A 23429-nucleotide genomic window follows, 5' to 3' on the forward strand; every position below is an offset into this window, starting at 1 on the left:
TTGAGGGAACACCTGAGGCTCAGTCTGCAAAGGCTGAATAAAAGACAAGCAGAAGGAAGGCGCATGGGTGGAGGAGGCTGACTCCTAGCATGAGTGGTTGAACCCAAGGGTTGCGCTTGCTGAGCGGTTGGCGGAAGCGGAGTAGCAAGTTCCAGTTCCTGTGGTGTGAGCGGAGCGCGATGAGGAAGAGGCTGCGCAGAACAAGGTAAATGTCTCGCAAGCTGAGGCTCCTGAGGCGCAAGGCTAAGGTGTTGTGGTGCTTGCCTTGTGGAGGGTTGAGCTCGCTGCAGCGAGAGCTGAGGAGACTGACTCATGGACGGGAGAGGTTGTTGTACCTCAACCGAGTGTTGCATCACTGGTGGAGCAGCAAGTGGAGGCGGAGGAAGAGAGGTATAATCCTCCTGATCCCATTGTAAAGGTTGCCTTAAGGAAGGCGGAGGCAGAACACCACAGGGAACAGCAAACTCAGACCGTGGCTCAACATCGTACGCCTGGCAGGTGGTACTGCGATCAGGCGGAGCGAGCGTAGGCGGAGGGAGTGTAGGCGGAGGCGGAGGAGTAACACTCTCAGCCCGACACTCACGCATAAGTCCGAAAGCTGTGCTTGCATGGACTGTAGTAGAGTCCACAACATCGTACGCCTGGCAGGTCGTACTGCGATCAGGCGGAGCGAGTGTAGGTGGAGGGAGTGAAGGCGGATGCGGAGGAGCAACACTCTCAGCCCGACACTCACGCATCAAGTCCGAAAGCTGTGCTTGCATGGACTGTAGAAGAGTCCACAACATCGTACGCCTGGCAGATGGTACTGCGATCAGGCGGAGCGAGTGTAGGTGGAGGGAGTGTAGGCGGAGGCGGAGGAGCAACACTCTCAGCCCGACACTCACGCATCAAGTCCGAAAGCTGTGCTTGCATGGACTGTAGTAGAGTTCACAACATCGTACGCCTGGCAGGTGGTACTGCGATCAGGCGGAGCGATCATAGGCGGGGGGGGAGTGTAGGCGGAGGCGGAGGCGCAACACTCTCAGCCCGACACTCACTCATCAAGACCGAAAGTTGTGACTGTATGGACTGCAGTAGAGTCAACTTGGGGTCGGCAGACACTAAGGTCTGCTGAGGTAAAGCCTTAACAGCAGAGATCTGTTGCGGCAGAACCTTACTCCTCTTAGGCGGAGTGTAATCAACTGATGACTGAGGAGAGTCAGAGCTAACCCAATGACTGCATTCGGGTTGTGAACTTTAACTTCGTACGTCTGGCATAGGTCTGGACTTAACGTTTAAGAGGTCTTGAGACCTGAGACCAGCGTTACTCTGCCTTTATTTTCTCCCCTAATCTCTTCTGCAGACGAGCAAAATAAGGGCTCAATCGTCTGCGGGTGGGAGTGACGGTCTCGGTAAGACACGCCCACAACCACCGAGGATACTTCTGTGCGCCGATCAAGGCCTGCTGAACCCTTATGCCCTTCGACATTGCTTCTCCCCTGGGCTTGGGAGCTTGCAAGAGGTCCCGGACTGGGAGGACGACTGGCGCGCACAAAAGTACCCTCACGCACTAATCACTTATCACTTTGATTTCTGTTTGCACTTATTTCACTGAACTCGAAACTTTAAGTGGTTTGTACCTGAAATACGCAATTCTATCCTTTCTCAAAGTTAGTAATTGCGAAAACAGAATTACAATGTAACAGAAAAATCTAATGAAAGATAATTCAGTGGCTGGAAAGAGACTAAACACTAGATCACTCTAGAAACGTTTAGTTTCTTCCCCTAAAGAGACTAGGGAGAAGAGCAAAAACGATAACGACGTTACTCGTACGCCTGGCAGGCTTGAATGAAACGTTTATCCTCTTTCTCCCTCCGTCTCTATCTCTCTCTCTCTCTCTCTCTCTCTCTTGACTTAGAACCTGAGAGAAGAGCCCAATCATATATATCGTTAAAACGTATTATTGTTAAAGGAAAAAACTGAAAAGTTCCTTTATTAGGATCAAAACCATTAAGTTAAGAAAGAATGAACAAAACGCTAGACACGGTTACTCTTACTGCAACGTGAAACCGTGAACATTCTTCTCTATCGTAACGATAGAGTGCAAGTTGAACGTTCTGAACGTCAACAACTGCAGAGACAAAACAAAACGTTAGTTCAACTTTGAAAACAGTACGAGACTATCAAAGAAATTCTTTCAAACTCTGTGGCGAAAATAGCATATGTTAACAGGTAAAACCGAAATGACGGGCTCAAAGTTTATTAACTTCGGTAAAAGACCGCCTACTATTAGGAAGGTCGAATATAAACAAATATAAAAATTAATTTTAATGAGTTTATAATAAAAGGAAGTTAATCGAAGAGGCCTATAAGAGGCGGAGAGATATAAAATAAATCTATAACTTTTGTTAAGCAAAATTAAGAAAGAGAGTCTATACTCTCTTAGACACCAACACTTCCGTCTAAGGGAAGGGTCGGCCATTGAAAGGTGAACGAGAGTTCATACTCTCTCGTCACCATAATTAATCAAATTAATTCCAAAAGCTAACTAAGCTAATATAGAAGTTTCCAGTAAAGCGACAGCCGAAATCAAAGAGAAATACTTCACCAAAGTCGTGAAAATACTCCAAGAACATAAGCGTATCCCAGAACGTCTTGCCGGAAGCACGACAGAGGAATAATTGAGGAGGTGTCAACAAGAAGTACTTGAGTACCTGGCCACAGGTGGCGCTGGTAAATACACCCCCTTCTAGTATTGTGATAGCTGGCGTATCCCTCCATAGAATTCTGTCGGGCAACGGAGTTGACAGCTACATGATTATCGGGTAAGTTTAATATTGAAAATTTCATTGCTCTGCGATTAACCCTCTTACCCCCAAAGGACGTACTGGTACGTTTCACAAAAGCCATCCCTTTACCCCCATGGACGTACCGGTACGTCCTTGCAAAAAAATGCTATAAAAATTTTTGTTTCATATTTCTTATATTTTTTTGAGAAACTTCAGGCATTTTCCAAGAGAATGAGACCAACCTGACCTCTTTATGACAAAAATTAAGGCTGTTAGAGCAATTTAAGAAAAATATACTGCAAAATGTGCTGGGAAAAAAATAACCCCTTGGGGGTTAAGGGTTGGAAATTTCCAAATAGTTTGGGGGTAAAAGGGTTAAAATTGGGACCAGGAAGCTCTACTGAGTGCCCCTCTAGTTCTCATAAGTGGTGCAACTTTCAGAGTACTAGAACTAACAACAAATGATTGTACAGCTGCAGGTGATTATTATTATTATTATTATCCAAGCTACAACCCTAATTGGAAAAGCAAGATGCTATAAGCCCAGGGGGTCCAATAGGGAAAAATAGCCCTGTGAGGAAAGGAAATAAGGAAATAAATAAATGGAGAGAACAAATTAAAGTAATGTCAAAAGAGATATGTCATATATAAACTATTAACAACGTCAAAAACAAATATGTCATATATAAACTATAAAAAGACTCATGTCCGCCTGGTCAACAAAAAAGCATTTGCTCCAACTTTGAACTTTTGAAGTTCTAATGATTCAACAACCTGATTAGTCTTATGATGGAGAAGGCCTGGCCAAGCAACAGCTACATAAAGTCTGCAGACGATAAACACCGAGGGACCATTATAATTTTAATGCAATACATTTTGATAGGCCTAATTTAGAAAATTGTATAAGGGCTGGGTTATAAACTTGAAAATTAACCCTTTTACCCCCAGGCTATTTGGAAATTTCCAACCCTTAACACCCAAGGGGTTATTTTTTTCCCAGCACATTTTGCAGTATATTTTTTTTTAAATTGCTCTAACAGCCTTAATTTTTGTCATAGAGAGGTCAGGTTGGTCTCATTCTCTTGGAAAATGCCTGAATTTTCTCAAAATAATATCAAAAATATAAAAAAAAATCATTTTTATAGCATTTTTTTGCAAGGACGTACTGGTATAACAGGGAAGAATAGCTAAGTGAGGAAAGGAAATAAACAAGCCACAATTGAGAAGTTATAAACAATTAAAATATTTTAAGAACAGTAGAGCACTAAAATAGATCTTTCATATATAAACTATAACAACTTGAAAAATAACATGCGAAAGAGAAATGATAGAAAAGTGTACCCTCAAGCAAGAGAATCTAGCCCAAGAGAGTAGGTTTTATGCTGTGGAGTTAATATTTCCATTATTCATAAACTACGTCTAAATATTTATATAGATGTGCACACACAGATTCAACCCTTCCCAGCCCCTCCCCCTTTCCTAACTACAACCAGCTGGTTCGGCAATTTGTGGGAGATTGTGGTTTCCAAGTGTACCTCTCGGAGTACCACCTCTCCCCTGGGTATGACTTCTTCACAGGAAAAACGTAATGACATTAAATGTTCTCTAGTTTTGGGTAGTGCCATAGCCTCTGTACCATGGTCTTCCACTGTCTTGGGTTAGAGTTCTCTTGCTTGAGGGTACACTCGGGCATACTATTCTATCTCGTTTCTCTTCCTCTTGTTTAGTTGAAGTTTTCATAGTTTATATAGGAAATATTTATTTAAATGTCATTGTTCATAAAATATATTATTTTTCTTTGTTTCCTTCCTCACTGGGCTATTTTCCCTGTTGGGGCCTCTGGGCTTATAGCCTTTTGCTTTTCCAACTAGGGTTGTAGCTTAGCAAGTAATAATAATAATAATAATAATAATAATAATAATAATAATAATAATAATAATAAAACGTACTTCAATCTGTAACTAATGCTTTGGAAGCCTAATTTAAGAATCGGTAAAAAAAAAAGGGATTTTGACGAAGGAAAAATCTATTTCTGGGCGAGGAACCTGTGTCGCCCAGTGAAATGCTCCTTATAGCACCATTTCTAAGGTATAAATACTGCTAAATATACATACATACATATACCAAGGCACTTCCCCTAATTTTGGGGGGTAGCCGACATCAACAAATGAAACAAAAACAAAAAGGGGACCTCTACTCTCTACGTTCCTCCCAGCCTAACAAGGGACTCAACCGAGTTCAGCTGGTACTGCTAGGGTGCCACAGCCCAACCTCCCACATTGTCCACCACAGATGAAGCTTCATAATGCTGAGTCCCCTACTGCTGCTACCTCCGCAGTAGGGCATTCAGCTAAATATACCTGAGAAAAAAGTTGCATGGAATGCCAGGAATAAACCCAGTTCGCTCACTCCGAGTGTTGGTATAGTAACTGGGGCGTGTTAGAACCACGACCATAGGTCCCTCACCAGTTAGTCTACCCCTTCCTCAATATCTCCTTCCGTTCCGGAAGGGCCGGGATAATTTGAGAATCGTATCTATAAAGTACGAGAGGAAGGCCAAGGTTTGGGTGGATGGATGGAGTGAAGGAAGCTCTGGGTGATAGGAGGATAGATGTGAGAGAGGCAAGAGAGCGTGCTAGAAATAGGAATGAATGGCGAGCGATTGTGACACAGTTCCGGTAGGCCCTGCTGCTGCCTCCAATGCCTTAGATGACCGCGGAGGTAGCAGCAGTAGGGGATTCAGCATTATGAAGCTTCATCTGTGGTGGATAATGTGGGAGGGTGGGCTGTGGCACCCTAGCAGTACCATCTGAACTCGGTTGAGTCCCTTGTTAGGCTGGGAGGAACGTAGAGAGTAGAGGTGCCCTTTTTGTTTTTGTTTCATTTGTTGATGTCGGCTACCTCCCAAAATTGGGGGAAGTGCCTTGGTATATGTATGTATGTATGATTCTTTGATCAGATTCAGATATGCTATTAAAAATTAGTAAAAACAAAAATGCTTCAGCGAGATATTTTGCGTCTAAAGCATACCTACTGCTACATGTGGCACTTACCTTTAACCTGTGGTTGCAAAGATCCGATTCCTGGCATTTACTGTCGGTTCCCTCTTTGACCGCTGATTTGCAGAGCACCTGTAAACAATACCAAATTAGTTACAGAACATTTTAAACAGTAAACTAATAAAATTTATATCAAAGTCATACGGACAAGTCTCTAAGTCACCCCACATACAAAAAAAAGTCACTAACTCAATATAGTCTATTCCACAGCGAACTCCAAAATAGGTTTAGTGTTTCGATAACATTACACGGGAAGTTACACAATGTGTATTTTGTAAAGATCCAATAGCTAAATTTATAAACCATAGAGTCAATTATTACTCAATCATAACAGCTGAGGGCTGTGGATTAGGCAACTTGGCCAAAGGGAAGCCAGTATAAAAACTCACTTAACCCTTTTACCCCCAAAGGACATACTGGTATGTTTTACAAAAGCCATCCCTTTACTCCCATGGACGTACCGGTACGTCCTTGCAAAAAAAAAAAATGCTATAAAAATCTTTTTTTCATATTTTTGATAATTTTTTGAAAAAATTCAGGCATTTTCCAAAAGAATGAGACCAACCTGACCTCTCTATGACAAAAATTAAGGCTGTTAGAGCAATTTGAAAAAAAATATACTGCAAAATGTGCTGGGAAAAAAATAACCCTTGGGGGTTAAGGGTTGGAAATTTCCAAATAGCCTGGGGGTTAAAGAGTTAACAACTAAATTATAAACCTTTCTGTTTTGCAGTTAAAGGGAAAGATATGACTTGAACTATACAAGTAGAAGTTATGCAGGATACTCCCAATCTTGGGCATCCGACATCTTGCACTAGAGCGGAGAAAAAACACCGAAAAAACACAGCCAAAAAATCACAACAAGCGGAAGCGATGATGCTATGAAAAGGAGTGACGTAGTTGGCGTGGGTTGAGATGGTGGTAGTAGCATTCAGTGGTGGGTGTTGAACGGCACCTCGCTGTAACGGGGATATTGAGGAGGAGATATCTAAATGGCGCGAGACCTCTGGTTGTGATTTATCACGCCCCCAGTATTATACCGACACCTTATATAGGTGAGCGAGCTGGGTTCAACCCTGGCATTCCTATGCAACTTTTTTCTCTGGTAATTCATAGCAGTTATATATCTTAGAAATGATGCTAAAGGAGCATTTCACGGAGCGGCACAGGTCTCTCGCCCAGAAATAGATTTTTCCTTCGTCAAAATCCCTTTTTTACTTTGAACTTCTCTGATGATTTATTGCCTTATAGAACTTTTATCTTATTATTGGGTCGTTTACCAAGACTTAGAGTAAAATACTTCTTTACTCCCTTAGATTTGGACCAATGATCTTTCAGGAACAAAGAATAAAGTTGCGTCCACACAGGCAACAATAATTTGTGAGACGACTTCTCAAGTTTAATCATTCCTTGTTGCTGTCAGTTTCTTCTGAGCCCTTAGCAAATGTCCTTTGAAAACAGTAGGGCTTGAATTCAAAAAAGCAATGACACCTTGGTCCATATGCTCCAAATAATTATTATTATTATAATTATCATTATTACTAGTTAAGCTACAACCCTACTTGGAAAAGCAGGATACTATAAGCCCTTGGAAGCTAATAGCAAAAAACAGCCCAGTGAGGAGAGGAAACAAGGAAATGTGAAATAAAGTACAAGAGAAATAATGCACAACTAAAATAAAATATTCTAAGAACAGCATCAACATTAAATAGATCTTTCATATATATACTATAAAAAGTTAAAAAAATTAAGAGGAAGAGGAAAAAAGATTGAATAGCGTTACCGAGTGTACCCTCAAGCAAGAGAACTCTATTCTGAAACAGCAGAAGACTGGTACAGAGGCTATGGCAGTACCCAAGACTAAAGAACAATGGTTTGATTTTGGAGTGTCCTTCTCCTAGAAGAGAAACTAAAGATAGCTAATGAGTCTCTCCTACCCTTACCAAGGGAAAGTGGCCACTGAACAATTAAAAGTGCAGTAGTTAACCCCCTGGAGAGAAGAATTGTTTGGTAATCTCTGTATTGTCAGGTGCATGAGGGCAGAGAAGAATGTGGAAAGAATAGGCCAGACTATCTGGTGTATTATGTACAGGTGATGAATGCAAGAGTTGATGGGAGAAGTACAAGAGGAAGGCCAAGGTTTGGGTGGATGGATGGAGTGAAGAAAGCTCAGGGTGATAGGAGGATAGATGTGAGAGAGGCAAGAGAGCGTGCTAGAAACAGGAATGAATGGCGAGCGATTGTGATGCAGTTCCGGTAGGCCCTGCTGCTGCCTCCGATGCCTTAGATGACCGTGGAGGTAGCAGCAGTAGGGGATTCAGCATTATGAAGCTTCATCTGTGGTGGATAATGGGGGAGGGTAGGCTGTGGCACCCTAGCAGTACCAGCTGAACTCAGTTGAGTTCCTTGTTAGGCTGGGAGGAACGTAGCGAGTAGAGGTGCCCTTTTTGTTTTTGTTTCATTTGTTGATGTCGGCTACCCCCTAAAATTAGGGGAAGTGCCTTGGTATATGTATGTATGTACTAGTTAGGCTACAACCCTACTTGGAAAAGCAGGATACTATAAGCCCTTGGGAGCTAATAGCAAAAAACAGCCCAGTGAGGAGAGGAAACAAGAGAAATAATGAACAACTAAAATAAAATATTCTAAGAACAGTAACAACATTAAATAGATCTTGCATATACAAACTATAAAAAGTTAAAAAAAATTAAGGGGAAGAGAACAAAAGATTGAATAGCGTTACCGAGTCTACCCTGAAGCAACAGAACTCTATTCCGAAACACCGGAAGACTGGTACAGAGGCTATGGCAGTACCCAAGACTAAAGAACAATGGTTTGATTTTGGAGTGTCCTTCTCCTAGAAGAGAAGCTAAAGATAGTTAATGAGTCTCTTCTACCCTTACCAAGAGGAAAGTGGCCACTGAACAATTAACAGTGCAGGAGTTAACCCCCTGGAGAGAAGAATTGTTTGGTAATCTCAGTGTTGTCAGGTGCATGAGGGCAGAGAAGAATGTGGAAAGAATAGGCCAGACTATCTGGTGTATTATGTACAGGTGATGAATGCAAGAGTTGATGGGAGAAGTACAAGAGGAAGGCCAAGGTTTGGGTGGATGGATGGAGTGAAGAAAGCTCAGGGTGATAGGAGGATAGATGTGAGAGAGGCAAGAGAGCGTGCTAGAAATAGGAATGAATGGCGAGCGATTGTGACGCAGTTCCAGTAGGCCCTGCTGCTGCCTCCGATGCCTTAGATGACCGTGGAGGTAGCAGCAGTAGGGGATTCAGCATTATGAAGCTTCATCTGTGGTGGATAATGGGGGAGGGTAGGCTGTGGCACCCTAGCAGTACCAGCTAAACTCAGTTGAGTTCCTTGTTAGGCTGGGAGGAACGTAGCGAGTAGAGGTGCCCTTTTTGTTTTTGTTTCATTTGTTGATGTCGGCTACCTCCCAAAATTGGGGGAAGTGCCTTGGTATATGTATGTATGTATGATTCTTTGATCAGATTCAGATATGCTATTAAAAATTAGTAAAAACAAAAATGCTTCAGCGAGATATTTTGCGTCTAAAGCATACCTACTGCTACATGTGGCACTTACCTTTAACCTGTGGTTGCAAAGATCCGATTCCTGGCATTTACTGTCGGTTCCCTCTTTGACCGCTGATTTGCAGAGCACCTGTAAACAATACCAAATTAGTTACAGAACTTTATAAACAGTAAACTAACTGATAAAATTTATATCAAAGTCATACAGACAAGTCTCTAAGTCTCCCCACATAAAAAAAAGTCACTAATTCAATATAGTATATTCAACAGCAAACTCCAAAATAGGTTTAGTGTTTCGATAACATTACACAGGAGGTTACACAATGTGTATTTTGTAAACATCCAATAGCTAAATTTATAAACCATAGAGTCAATTATTACTCAATTATAATAGCAGAGGCCTGTGGAATGGGCAACTTGGCCAAAGGGAAGCCAGTAAAAAGAAAATAACTTAACCCTTTTACCCCCAAAGGACGTACTGGTACGTTTCACAAAAGCCATCCCTTTACACCCATGGTCGTACCGGTACGTCCTTGCAAAAAAATGCTATAAAAATCTTTTTTTCATATTTTTGATAATTTTTTGAAATAATTCAGGCATTTTCCAAGAGAATTAGACCATTCTGACATCTCTATGACAAAAATTAAGGCTGTTAGAGCAATTTAAAATAAATATACTGCAAAATATGCTGGGAAAAAAATAACCCTTGGGGGTTAAGGGTTGGAAATTTCCAAATAGCCTGGGGGTTAAAGAGTTAACAACTAAAACATAAACCTTTCTGTTTTGCAGTTAAAGAGAAAGATATGACTTTACTGAATTATACAAGTAAAAGTTATGCAGGATACTCCCAATCTTGGGCATCCGACATCTTGCACTAGAGCGGTGAAAAAACACCGAAAAACACAGCCAAAAAATCACAAGCGGAAGCGATGATGCTATGAAAAGGAGTGACGTAGTTGGCGTGGGTTGAGATGGTGGTAGTAGCATTCAGTGGTGGGTGTTGAACGGCACCTCGCTGTAACGGGGATATCGAGGAGGAGATATCTAAATGGCGCGAGACCTCTGGTTGTGAGTTATCACGCCCCCAGTATTATACCGACACCTTATATAGGTGAGCGAGCTGGGTTCAACCCTGGCATTCCTATGCAACTTTTTTCTCTGGTAATTCATCGCAGTTATATACCTTAGCAATGATGCTAAAGGAGCATTTCACGGAGCGGCACAGGTCTCTCGCCCAGAAATAGATTTTTCCTTCGTCAAAATCCCTTTTTTACTTCGAACTTCTCCGATGATAAGACCATTGCCTTAAAGAACTTTTATCTTATTATTGGGTTGTTTACCAAGACTTAAAGTAAAATATTTTACTCTCTTAGGTTTGGACCAATGATATTTCAGGAACAAAGAATAAAGTTGCGTCCACACAGGCAACAATAATTTGTGAGACGACTTCTCAAGTTTAATCATTCCTTGTTGCTGTCAGTTTCTTCTTAGCCCTTAGTAAATGTCCTTTGAAAACAGTAGGGCTTGAATTAAAAAAAAAGCAATGACACCTTGGTCCATATGTTCCAAATAATTATTATTATAATTATCATTATTACTAGTTAAGCTACAACCCTACTTGGAAAAGCAGGACACTATAAGCCCTTGGGAGCTAATAGCAAAAAACAGCCCAGTGAGGAGAGGAAACAAGGAAATAATGAACAACTAAAATAAAATATTCTAAGAACAGTAACAACATTAAATAGATCTTGCATATATAAACTATAAAAAGTTAAAAAAATTAAGGGGAAGAGTAAAAAAGATTGAATAGCGTTACCGAGTCTACCCTGAAGCAAGAGAACTCTATTCCGAAACAGCGGAAGACTGGTACAAAGGCTATGGCAGTACCCAAGACTAAAGAACAATGGTTTGATTTTGGAGTGTCCTTCTCCTAGAAGAGATACCTAAGATAGCTAATGAGTCTCTCCTACCCTTACCAAGGGAAAGTGGCCACTGAACAATTAACAGTGCAGGAGTTAACCCCCTGGAGAGAAGAATTGTTTGGTTATCTCAGTATTGTCAGGTGCATGAGGGCAGAGAAGAATGTGGAAAGAATAGGCCAGACTATCTGGTGTAGTATGTACAGGTGCTGAATGCAAGAGTTGATGGGAGAAGTACAAGAGGAAGGCCAAGGTTTGGGTGGATGGATGGAGTGAAGGAAGCTCTGGGTGATAGGAGGATAGATGTGAGCGAGGCAAGAGAGCGTGCTAGAAATAGGAATGAATGGCGAGCGATTGTGACGCAGTTCCGGTAGGCCCTGCTGCTGCCTCCGATGCCTTAGATGACCGCGGAGGTAGCAGCAGTAGGGGATTCAGCATTATGAAGCTTCATCTGTGGTGGATAATGTGGGAGGGTGGGCTGTGGCACCCTAGCAGTACCAGCTGAACTCGGTTGAGTCCCTTGTTAGGCTGGAGGAACATAGAGAGTAGAGGTCCCTTTTTGTTTTTGTTTCATTTGTTGACGTCGGCTACCCCCCAAAATTAGGGGAAGTGCCTTGGTATATGTATGTATGTACTAGTTAAGCTACAACCCTACTTGGAAAAGCAGGATACTATAAGCCATGGGGAGCTAATAGCAAAAAATAGCCCAGTGAGGAGAGGAAACATGGAAATAAGTCAACTACAGTACAAGAGAATTAATGAACAACTAAAATAAAATATTCAAAGAACAGTAACAACATTAAATAGATCTTGCATATACAAACTATAAAAAGTTAAAAAAATTAAGGGGAAGAGAAAAAAAATTGAATAGCATTACCGAGTCTACCCTGAAGCAAGAGAACTCTATTTCGAAACAGCGGAAGACTGGTACAGAGGCTATGGCAGTACCCAAGACTAAAGAACAACAGTTTGATTTTGGAGTGTCCTTCTCCTAGAAGAGATACTAAAGATAGCTAACGAGTCTTTTCTACCCTTACCAAGGGAAAGTGGCCACTGAACAATTAACAGTGCAGGAGTTAACCCCCTGGAGAGAAGAATTGTTTGGTAATCTCAGTATTGTCAGGTGCATGAGGGCAGAGAAGAATGTGGAAAGAATAGGCCAGACTACCTGGTGTATTATGTACAGGTGATGAATGCAAGAGTTGATGGGAGAAGTACAAGAGGAAGGCCAAGGTTTGGGTGGATGGATGGAGTGAAGGAAGCTCTGGGTGATAGGAGGATAGATGTGAGAGAGGCAAGAGAGCGTGCTAGAAATAGGAATGAATGGCGAGCGATTGTGACGCAGTTCCGGTAGGCCCTGCTGCTGCCTCCGATGCCTTAGATGACCGTGGAGGTAGCAGCAGTAGGGGATTCAGCATTATGAAGCTTCATCTGTGGTGGATAATGGGGGAGGGTGGGCTGTGGCACCCTAGCAGTACCAGCTGAACTCGGTTGAGTCCCTTGTTAGGCTGGAGGAACATAGAGAGTAGAGGTCCCTTTTTGTTTTTGTTTCATTTGTTGACGTCGGCTACCCCCCAAAATTAGGGGAAGTGCCTTGGTATATGTATGTATGTACTAGTTAAGCTACAACCCTACTTGGAAAAGCAGGATACTATAAGCCATGGGGAGCTAATAGCAAAAAATAGCCCAGTGAGGAGAGGAAACATGGAAATAAGTCAACTACAGTACAAGAGAATTAATGAACAACTAAAATAAAATATTCAAAGAACAGTAACAACATTAAATAGATCTTGCATATACAAACTATAAAAAGTTAAAAAAATTAAGGGGAAGAGAAAAAAAATTGAATAGCATTACCGAGTCTACCCTGAAGCAAGAGAACTCTATTTCGAAACAGCGGAAGACTGGTACAGAGGCTATGGCAGTACCCAAGACTAAAGAACAACAGTTTGATTTTGGAGTGTCCTTCTCCTAGAAGAGATACTAAAGATAGCTAACGAGTCTTTTCTACCCTTACCAAGGGAAAGTGGCCACTGAACAATTAACAGTGCAGGAGTTAACCCCCTGGAGAGAAGAATTGTTTGGTAATCTCAGTATTGTCAGGTGCATGAGGGCAGAGAAGAATGTGGAAAGAATAGGCCAGACTACCTGGTGTATTATGTACAGGTGATGAATGCAAGAGTTGATGGGAGAAGTACAAGAGGAAGGCCAAGGTTTGGGTGGATGGATGGAGTGAAGGAAGCTCTGGGTGATAGGAGGATAGATGTGAGAGAGGCAAGAGAGCGTGCTAGAAATAGGAATGAATGGCGAGCGATTGTGACGCAGTTCCGGTAGGCCCTGCTGCTGCCTCCGATGCCTTAGATGACCGTGGAGGTAGCAGCAGTAGGGGATTCAGCATTATGAAGCTTCATCTGTGGTGGATAATGGGGGAGGGTGGGCTGTGGCACCCTAGCAGTACCAGCTGAACTCAGTTGAGTTCCTTGTTAGGCTGGGAGGAACGTAGAGAGTAGAGGTCCCCTTTTTGTTTTTGTTTCATTTGTTGATGTCGGCTACCCCCCAAAATTGGGGGAAGTGCCTTGGTATATGTATGTATGTATGTACAGGGAAAAGAAAAATGAGCTGTAACCAGAGAGAGGGATCCCCTCCTGTCTGGCTAGCCTATGGACTCAAGTGAGCAGGTTACCAGGAGCATTGTCCAGTACTAAAACTTTAAACAAACCCTTGGAAACAACTGTCAGACTCCTGGTAAAATGGCATGTCACTCGAGCCTTCTTGTTAAACCTCTACACGACAGGCAGTTGTCTCTTCCATTATATACCCCTGGATCCTCTGCCTGATACAACAGCAAGGGTTTCAGCTGTAAGAATCAAGTCAATTTCTCCTTATATAGTTAAAGCTTGGCATATGCAGCCAAAATAACCAGGTCTCATCCACATTAAAAACCTGCTCATCAAGGTAACCCCCTTTCCTTAATAATACAAGTCAGCACAATAGGATAGAGTAGGTTCTCTGTTTACAACAGTTTCGTCTTGCGATGCTTAGCGGATATGACGTCTCTCCCAGAAGACAGGAAGAAAATGTGTTTCAACCTCCACTGATTACATCAGCTATACAAATGGCTGGAATAGTTTTCGTAAATGTGATATTTATATAAGCAGTACTTAAATAGTTAACCCCTTTCTGAGTGGGCATACGTTCACATGGTGAAAAGGTTTGTATATCACTATGATCTGCAAAGCTGTATTAGTCTGGGACACCCCTACTTGGTTGGTTTGGTGTGAGCAATCACACAAAAATCTCACACCCTCACCTACACCACAGTGGCCAGCGTGGTGAAGACAACTGGCAAAACTCATTGATATGTGCGAAGCCTTTGTCATGCAGTGGACTAAAAACAGCTGCAATTATTGTTGTTGTTGTTAATAGCTAATAAAAGCAATGTTAGGAAATGTCACAGGAAATACAATTAAAGGCAAAACTTAAGAGGCAAATTTCAAATGCATCAACTGCATTATTACAGGTACAAAGTATCAAAATGGGGAAATCTATGAAGGGTTAGTCAAAAGGTCTATCTCATACATGTACTTTCAAGATTTTGGCAATTGCCCCTCGTCCCAAATACAGTACGTGACATTTCTTTTGCATTTCAGCAACACACACTTGTGAAAAATACAAATTTTCACTTAATATTATAGGTACTAGGTTGGCCAAGGCACCAGCCACTTGTTGAGATACTACCGCTAGAGTTATTGGGTCTTTTGACAGGCCAGACAGTACTACATTAGATCTCTCTCTGGTTATGGCTCAGTTTTCCTTTGCCGACACATACACCGAATAGCCTGGCATATTCTTTCCACGGTCTCCTCGGTACTCATACACATGACAACACTAAGCTAAACAAACAATTCTTCCTCTTTGCTCAAAGGGTTAATTTCTGTATTGTAATTGTTCAGTAGCTACTTTCCACTTACTAAGGGTAGAAGAGAAAGGAGCTCTTCTAGACCACTTCAAAATCAAACCATTCTTCTCTAGTCTTGGGTAGTGCCATAACCTCTGTACCATGGTCTTTCACTGTCTTTGATTAGAGTTCTCTTGCTTTTGGGAACACTCGGACACACCATTCTATCAATTTCCTTATTTCCTTTCTTCACTGGGTTATTCTCCCTATTGGAACCCTTGGGCTTATAACATCCTGCTTTTCCAGCTGGGGTTCTAGCTTAGCTAGTAATAATAATATTAATATTAATAAAAGAGAAATCCTACACTTTGCCTCATACATTCATTGGAATGCCTTAATTATACACATGAACTTGTCACAAATAAGAGTTTCAAAGTAGAACCTAAACATGAAAATTTCTACGAGCAAGAATCCACCCCAGTATACCATCTATTTCAGCTTCATCAGGTGGACAAGGGAAGCATTGTGGACTGTTTTCTAGTTCTTCTTATGGTACTCCTTGAATTCTCACAGGAAATCAATAAAAAGCTCTTTCCAGGGATCAATAAATGAACTGACTCTGGTCTCTATATAATCTAAAATTACAACACAATTCATAAAAATAATTTGCCTTTCAAAAAGCCATGATAAAGTTTTAGCTCTTTAATTTCCCAATTACAAAAATATATCCCGAGAGGTTGCGGATATACCTTCATCCCTTGCCCAAGATCTAAGAAAAGACCCCTATTATTATTATTATTATTATTATTACTAGCTAAGCTACAACCCTAGTTGGAAAAGCATGGGGCTAGAAGCCCATGGGCCTCCAACAAGGAAACTAGCCCAGTGAGGTGAGAAAACAAGGAAATAAATAAACTACAAGAGAAGTAATGTACAATCAAAATAAAATACTTAATGAACAGTAACATTAAAATAGATCTTTCATATATAAACTATAAAAATGTCAAAAAAAAAGATCTTTCATATATATATCATAAAAATGTCAAAAAAAAAAACAAGAGAAAGAGAAATATGATAAAATAGCATGCCCAAGCATACACTCAAGCAAGAGAACTCTATCCCAAGACAGTGGAAGACCATGGCACAGAGGCTATGGCACTACCCAAAACTAGAGAACAATGGTTTAATTCCCATGTTCGAAATATATATGTTCAGTAAAGCATAACTGCTGGAAGATAGAATATCTGGTATAACCTGTTAATTTCCAGGCTGGATATCAGAGCCGTTCGTATTAAGATGCACTGCAAGTGCCCTGGAAATGTGCCCATTATCAAGGTTGGCAATTTCTGGAACTTAATGGAAAAAACAACAGAAAAAAATAGGATTCGGAGCCTTTGTAGGGTGACGGCCAGATCCCGTAGAAAACTGGAATATTCTGAACTGTGGCCGTCGTTCTAAAAACGATTTTGGCGGGAGAAGCTAACTTAAAAAACCCACCTAACCTATGCTAAAAGCCATATCCTTACCCAGGGGGGCGGACCCCCCCTTACACAACAGTTTCCTTACCTACGAGTACGACGGGAGAAGCTAACTTAAAAAACCCACCTAACCTATGCTAAAAGCCGTGTCCTTACCCAGGGGGGCTGCGCCCCCCAGACCCCCCCTTACACAACATATATAAGATCCGTAGACCATTTCCAAACGTTTTTATTCTATACAAGATAACAGTCGGAGCGATAATAAACAAATTAGGACGCTTGGCCGTAGCGCTACAAACTACCCTAGGATTCTTTTGGACAGATTAAAAGAAATTGGAAGAAACTAAACAATGTTGAATTTAAATTTGACTTAAGTTTTTTGTACCTCATTTACGGTTTATGATTGATTGATGGAGGAGGAGGAGGAGGAGGAGGAGGAGGAGGAGGAGGAGGAGGAGGAGGAGGAGGAGGAGGAGGAGGAGGAGGAGAGAGAGAGAGAGAGAGAGAGAGAGAGAGAGAGAGAGAGAGAGAGAGAGAGAGAGAGAGAGAGAGAGAGAGAGAGAGAGAAAGAGAGAGAGAGAGAGAGAGAGAGAATTTTTTTTCTCTAATAATTAGTTCAAATATGATTTACTGTGCATTGACGATGTGGATAATTTTCCATGATCAGACCTCTAACCTAAGGACTATAGTCCATTTCCTTTATCGAGGCAGATTTGCACCGACTCGCAGCGGTGCCCTTTTAGCTCGGAAAAGTTTCTTGATCGCTGATTGGTTAGAATTATCTTGTCCAACCAATCACCGATCAGGAAACTTTTCAGAGCTAAAAGGGCACCGCCGCGAGTCAGTGCAAATATGCATCGCTAAAAGAAATGGACTATAGCTTCCTCCTTCGTTACTTTTTAAAAGGGGCATTTTTTATAATTATATAAAAAATAATCCTCGTCTCTTACCTTGGAATTGATAATTGTACAGTAATCCTGGAGAACTTGGTTTTTTGCATTTAATTCATGCGGTTTCTTGGTGCGTTCTCTATTAGTGTACTTGCTGTTCAGTAGCTCGACTTACTGCAGCAAACTTTCATGATCTGAAAATAAGATCATTCATGGATAAGCATGTCATGAAATACTTCTGGAAACAAGTAAAATCTATTAAATTGGAAAAAAAGAAAGCAATGATAAGAAAAAAAAAGTCAGTGCAGTAAGCCAGTCTTTGTACATAAGTTTTCCAATGACTAACACTGGAAGGTTATTCACCAATAATAAGATTATACATTAAAAGCATTGATGGCCACTCATAGGACTGCTAACACAGAACTTGTGTAACATATGTGTCAAATTTGTCAAATATCCCCAGAATATAGTCATCATCATCTCCTCCTCGTCTATTAATGCAAAGGGCCTCAGTTAGATTTCGCCAGTCGTCTCTATTTTGACCTTTTAAATCAATACTTACCCATTCATCATCTCCCATCCCACTTCATGCTTCATAGTCCTCAGCCATGTAGGCCTGGGTCTTCCCACTTTTCTAGTGCCTTGTGGAGCCTACTTGAAAGTTTGGTGAATTAATTTCACTTGGGGAGCGCCCGAATATTAATAAGGATGCCATCATTTTAGTACTTGCTTTCCTGTAAATATCAAAAACAAATCTTCTATTATTTCTATGCACTAAAACATCTAAAAATGGCAATTTACAATTATTCTCTTCTTCAATAGTGAATTTTATGGAGTAAACTAAACTATTTAACTTTTCCAAAAAAATATTTAGATTCTCATATGTAGGCCAAACACAAAAAATATCGTCAACACAACGAAACCAAAAAACCCCCTTTAGGCAAAATCGCTGGTAACAGTTTAACTTCGAAAAATTCCATGTAAAGGTTACTGAGTACTGGGGATAGGGGATTACCCATTACCGTCGTATTCACAAAATTTGACCTCTATAATCTAGCAATGAGAATTGAAGGTCATTTAAACCATTATTTGTTTTTTGCCAGGAATATATAAAAGGAATGAAATAACCGAGCTTCCGCAACCCTAAGAGAAAGACCTAAAAAAAATAATAGGTTCATTTTTATTAAGTGAAATAAATTTAGAAAATACAAAATGAATATTATACCTGATGTAGAGAAAAAGACAAAGCAGTATGAAAGAAAGTAAACTCAAAATAGTTAGATTATAGTACGAGCTATTGTAGAGGCTATGCCTCGTCCCTGAGCCCGAAGAGAATGGAAAGCAAGAATGAAGGAAATAGGAGCAGTGATACGGCAGAAGACTTGAAAGTAGGAGCAGATAAGGAATGGGGGTAAATTTACAGCTTAAACTCTGGCTGGTTTCATGATAAAGAAATAGTGTGGAATCTACAATAACAAGTAAAGTACAGGGAAGCAAAACCTATTATAACCTCAACCACCTAACAAGTAGAGGGTAATCCCAACTTATTTCCTGGGTAGGCTTTGCCCAACTATACCAAGTTAAGCTTTGGGGAGCCTTTGTAGGGTGACGGCCAGATCCCGTAGAAAACGGGAATATTCTGAACTGTGGCCGTCGTTCTAAAAACGATTTTGGCGGGAGAAGCTAACTTAAAAAACCCACCTAACCTAGGCTAAAAGCCGTATCCTTACCCAGGGGGCCTGCGCCCCCCCCCCCCCCGGACCCCCCCTCACACAACAGTTTCCTTACCTACGAGTACGACGGGAGAAGTTAACTTAAAAAACCCACCTAACCTATGCTAAAAGCCGTGTCCTTACACAGGGGGGCTGCGCCCCAGGACCCCCCTTACACAACATATTTAAGATTCGTAGACCATTTCCAAACGTTTTTATTCTATACAAGATAACAGTCGGAGCGATAATAAACAAATTAGGACGCTTGGCCGTAGCGCTTCAAACTACCCAACTTTGGTATTAGTCAAATTAACCTATTCAGGTACCATATGACCACACTAAAGGTAAAATTCATCAATAAACTATTTAGGTAATTAGCACAGGCTTAGGGTTGTGGTGCCCGATGGAGTAACGTCGCTGACAGGTGAGTGCCAGACTGGGGTTTGCATCCCGCTCAAACTCGTTAGCTCCTTTGGTCGCTGCAACCTCACCATACTTGTGAGCTAAGGATGGGGGGTTTGTGGGAGCCTATAGGTTTAATTGCAATGTCATCAGCAACTATTGCCTGGCCCTCCTTCGTCCTACCTTGGGCGCAGTTCGTATGTATATATGGTCAGTCTTTAGTCTAGGGCATTGTCCTGCTTGCTAGGACAATGTCACTGTCCCTTGCCTCTGCCATTCATGAGCAGCCTTTAAACTTTTAAACCTTTACTGTGCATAACCCATTTATCACAATTTGGAAACCTTAAGTAAGGCCAATACCAAGTCTACAGTATACTGCTACTACAATTATGAAAAATAAGTCACTCAGGTTATTTTAGATATGAAAATAGCGTAGTTTGAATAAATCTACTTTAAAATGGTTTCTCCTACTTCATAAATATAATCGAGCCCATAGCATGAGCAGTTTAAATCTACGGCAGGGTGGCCAGAGAGATGACAAGAGGCCATGTTGGCCAGTCGAGTTACACAAATTATCTATACACAGCCTAGTAAATGCATTTACAATGGCAATCTTCTGAGATGGCCTTAGCTTATACCAGCCATCGGTAGAAACACAACAGCCAACTTGTTAAATATGACAATTGTAGACAATCACGTACCAACTTACCAAGAGACCGATTCTCGATTAGTCTTGTCTTTGCCAGCAAATACCGAATAGTACGTCTTAAATAATACACTGGAATGTTAGTTTATCCTTTGGGTGTTTGAAAACATAATTAATTGCGTGAAAATGCTTACAATGAGCTAATTGTAGCAGGAGAAACACGATTTTCTTGAACGAAACTTGCCGCGCACTATCCCAACACACATGTTAGGTCACGTGACTTTGTTTACATTTTTGTCAACGTTCCAACAGACTTGCGAGCCACGAAGGGACCTCTATTTTAAACCAAGGTCTATAGACCTTGTTTTAAACCATTTATCTATCATATACTTTCGTAAATCACAATGATATATTATGAATATCTTTAATATATCATATTTCATCCAATTAATATTAAATTTGTCGTTACAGCTTCAATATTATTCTTTCATTATGGCTTATAAAACACTAGATTTCAGTTTTAAATAAATTGCATGGTCTTAAAAATTAATATAATTAATTATCAAAGAATTTTCAGTAATGCAAAATGCTGTCTAGATTAAATTTAAATTCACATTATTTCACAGCAGGTAGTAGGTTGGCCAAGGTACCTGCCACCCGTCGAGATACTACCACTAGAGTACTACTGGGACTTTGACTAACCAGATTATTATTATTATTATTATTATTATTGGCTAAGCTACAACCCTAGTTGGAAAAGCAGGATGCTATAAGCCCAGGGGCTCCATCGGGAAAAAATAGCCCAGTGAGGAAAGGAAATAAATAAACTAAAAGAGAAGTAATGAACAATTGAAATAAAACACTTCTGGAACAGTAACAACATGTATAAACTATAAAAACTTAAAAAAATTAAGAGGAAAAGAAATAAGATAGAATAGTGTGCCCGAGTGTACCCTCAAGCAAGAGAACTCTAACCCAAGACAGAGTTCCCTTGTTTGAAGGTACACTTAAGCACACTATTCTATTTATTTCATTATTTCCTTTCCTCACTGGGCTATTTTTCCCTGTTGGAGCCCATATATGCCTTATAGCATCCTGCTTTTCCAACTAGGGTTGTAGCTTAGCTAATAATAATAATAATAATAATAATAATAATAATAATAATAATAATAATAATACGGAACGAATATATTAAAAAAGTAAGATTATTTTTATATATTCAATTCTTAATATATATATATATACATATATATAAATTGATATTAAAAAATATATTAGAAGAGACTGCTACCAAATTATTCCTTGGCAAGAATCCTTCATTAAAAAAAAAAAAAAAAACATTAAAAAACTATTGTCTGAGCTTTAAAATTCTTCCATATAAAATATATATTTTATAAAATAATGCTACAAAATACAATTATATTTAAGAAATAAAATGCATTGGATCTAATTAATGTTTTATTTAACTGTAAAATTAGAAATCTTGAAGGGTTTTTAGTCATCTAGTTTGGTAACGTGGCAAAAAAGAATTTGGTGTTATGGCTTATAAAACATTAAAATACCATTTTAAAGGCAATGTTAAGTCTTAGAATTGAATACAGTTAATCATTAAAGGATATTCCATCTTAGAGATAGCTATATATAGAATAAAACCTTAAAAATAGAGATTTATTATTAGCAGACGAATTTATTTAGGGAAACAAAACTAAATTAAGAAAACAATATCTTATAAATTGGCCCATTCCATCATGTAAATTTCAGCTTTAATTTTGATACTACTGTTCCTGTATTCTATTAAATGATTTATTGATATTTATTATTCATTATAGGTTCGTAATCTCAAGAAATTCATGGACACGGCGATGGTATGGGTACCTATTGGCAGTAAAAGTAACTATTTATGAAGACACATTTTTGATACTATATGGCAACTTTGTATATGCAAAGAAGGTATTTTGTGCAAGACATACACTATCCTATCATTGCAATATATGACGAGTATATTAGAAAATATAATTAGTTTTATTTGGAGTTATGATATATCCAATTTTGAAGGCAAATACTGAGAAGAGAACTAAAATAGAAAATTTACTAGCCACTTCTAGCAACTTTATACTTGCCCATGTTAGTCATTAAAAGAGCTATTGTTAAAGTTTTAAAATTCTTATAGATAAAATATATCTTATGTACAGAACTAACATAAAATATATTTATAAAAAGTTATAAATTCTTTTAGATACCATCAAAGTCCTATTTGATTGTAAAATTAGAAATCTTTAAGGTATTTCGCTCATTTCTTCTGGTAACACAAGTTGCTGACTCTGTTTCAGAATTCCCTCTGCTATCTATTTTACCAAATATGATTAGCAAAACACCTTTAAGATTTTCTAATTTTACAATCAAATAGATCATTATTAGTATCTAAGGACATTTATTACGTGAAGTAAATATATTTTGTATTATTATTATGCATAAGATATATTTTATAGGGAAGAAATTTAAAACTTAAGACAATAGGTATTTCAATGAATACTCTCAGATACAAAAGTTACTAATAATTTTTCTAAATTCAATTTTTAAATAGTTTTCCTCTTAGCAATTGAGTACATTATTAATCCAAAGAAAAGTAATATTATTTCTTAATATATTCGTCTTACACTGTAATGATTAAATAGTGTATGCCTTGCACAAAATAGCCTCTTTGATATACAAAGTTGCAACTGATATTAATTTTTTTTGCAATATTTTAGTTACTTTTACAGTCAACAGGTGGCCATACCGTCACTGTGTCCATGAATTTTTTGAGATCACAAGCCTATTATGAATAATATATATAGATAAATCATTAATTAGAATAGACGACCAATATCTTAAAAAATGAAAATTAATTTTAAAAAGTGCAATTAGACAATTAGTCATATTTTATCTTAACAATTTAGTTTCGTTTCCCAAAATAAATTCGTCTGCTAACAAGAAAACTCAATTTTTTAATGTTTTTACCTAGATATAACTGTCTCTAGATTGGAATATCCTTAAATGATTAATCATATTATATTTTAAGACTTAACATTGCCTTTATAAAGGCTTATTAATGTTTTATAAGCCATAACACCAAA

The 23429-nt window shown here is 39.4% G+C and overlaps 1 long non-coding RNA gene across 1 annotated transcript in view; it reads right to left on the bottom strand.

Annotated features, from left to right (window-relative positions):
* LOC137637115 (uncharacterized) overlaps positions 1 to 23429 on the bottom strand; it is a 45398-nt gene that overhangs the window by 6977 nt on the left and 14992 nt on the right. Inside the window, exons 2-5 of the long non-coding RNA XR_011043397.1 lie at positions 18116 to 18287; positions 17614 to 17747; positions 9421 to 9498; positions 5823 to 5900 (exon numbers count right to left, since the gene is read on the bottom strand). This is a non-coding gene — a long non-coding RNA (uncharacterized lncRNA). The remainder of the gene's footprint in view (positions 1 to 5822; positions 5901 to 9420; positions 9499 to 17613; positions 17748 to 18115; positions 18288 to 23429) is intronic.

This window comes from Palaemon carinicauda, unplaced genomic scaffold (assembly GCF_036898095.1).
Source record: "Palaemon carinicauda isolate YSFRI2023 unplaced genomic scaffold, ASM3689809v2 scaffold54, whole genome shotgun sequence".
In the NCBI taxonomy this organism is placed as follows: domain Eukaryota; kingdom Metazoa; phylum Arthropoda; class Malacostraca; order Decapoda; family Palaemonidae; genus Palaemon; species Palaemon carinicauda.